The sequence below is a fragment of the Garra rufa genome, chromosome 7, assembly GCF_049309525.1.
Source record: "Garra rufa chromosome 7, GarRuf1.0, whole genome shotgun sequence".
Taxonomy (NCBI): Eukaryota; Metazoa; Chordata; class Actinopteri; order Cypriniformes; family Cyprinidae; genus Garra; species Garra rufa.
The window spans coordinates 35943072-35944787 of record NC_133367.1 but is presented as its reverse complement, the minus strand read 5'-3'; positions in this window follow the sequence as shown (position 1 = coordinate 35944787).

Genomic DNA, 1716 nt, shown 5'->3' with positions numbered 1-1716 from the left:
TAGTAACTAAAGAGAAAAGCATGATTTGAGATGATGAAAAATTATGTGCAAACAGAAGAGAGACCGTGTATGTCCTCCAATGTCATTTGTCCATGTCAATCCTTCAAGCTTAGTTAAATCAAAAGAGACCAAGGTCAATTACTGCAGAAAAGCTCCTTCTTAGCTCAAGAGATGGAATGGAGCTCTTAATTACGATATGTTCAAGTATCAGAAATCGACATATAATAGGCATACAGTAAGAATATAAAGCTATAACATGAATTTAGACTTGGGGAAATCTAATGAGAAACTGTAAATTACATATAAAACAATAATAAAGCAATATATGAACAATTATTTAAATTATGTACATATGTATGTATAATTTGTTACTATATTAAATTTATAATTGTATGTAATATATATACTCAGATATGCACAATGCTGCAATCCACTATGGCCACGGATCGCTGTAGAGTATACTGGTGTTTCAAAGCACTATGTGTAACTGTACGCTAAACACACATGTATTTGTGCGTGTGTGTGTTATGGGCATGAGTGGGCATCTGTTCTCACTCCGCCATCTCTTTATGTTTAGATAATGCTGTAAATCTGCTGAGCTGTGGGTCGCTTGGTTTGTTTGCATGAGTAGGAGTGTGTAGGTGAGATGTGTTAGATGTTACCAGCTAATTACATCTTGGCAGTTGCTTTAAGTGTGAGCATGCATGTGTGTATGTCCGTGCACGCTCGTAGGCAGCTTCTGAGCAGAAAGATACAATTTGTGCCAAAACTTGATGTGAAAATCTCCACAAAGTCAACAGTACAGAGTAAGTATCTGAGCGCAGGCTCAGTAACATCAGATGAAGAAACTATTTCAGTACCACTGCTGCTGTGAAACCCTAAAAATGGCTTTTGGGTCATTTGTGTGGGCTAACTTTGTTATATAGTGCAGGAAAGTAACTCAGAGTAATAATTGGCTTCTACAGCCACACCACGGTAAAGTTAAAATGAGACTATTTCAGGCGGCTGGAATTTTGTTTGATATTCCTCATGAAAGAGGATGGTACAACTTAACACTTAGAAATGTGACACAACCCGACAATACTAGAAAAATCCTGTTATAACCAACAAACTGCAGGATGTCGGACTAATATCCAAAACTAACAACAAAATAACACCTTTCTTGCTTATATTGGGTTTTCTTTTGCGCCTTGTCTCTTGTCTTTTTATTACATGGTTAAACCACACTGGAAATTAAACAAGACTTGGAAATGTGTGAGAATGTGCCACAAACACACTCTGCAATGTGGAAATGTGACAAAGCAATTTCCTTCCCCCCATTTTCCCAATGTAATATATGTGCTAATTAGCCTAGCGCTGAGAAAAGCTCTCTAAAGTAGCATTAGCATTGCCACCGTGCCGTGCAAGGTAGAACTTATCTTCTTTTTATTGTCTTCTTCAGTCACTTCACTACTACACATACAGGATATATTCAAACTTTGTAGATAATGTCAATTTTAGCAGTGCAAGCAATTTTGGTAAGCATTATACTTAAAGGAACAGTTCACCCAAAAATGAAAATTCTGTTAGAAACATGTTTGACTTTCTTCTGTGGAACACAAAAGAAGATATTGTGAAGAATGTTTTTGTCCATACAATGGAGGTAAATGGGGTCCAAACGGAACTTTGGAATTTTCAGTTTTTGATGAACTATTCTTTTAAGAAAATTTGAGAGAA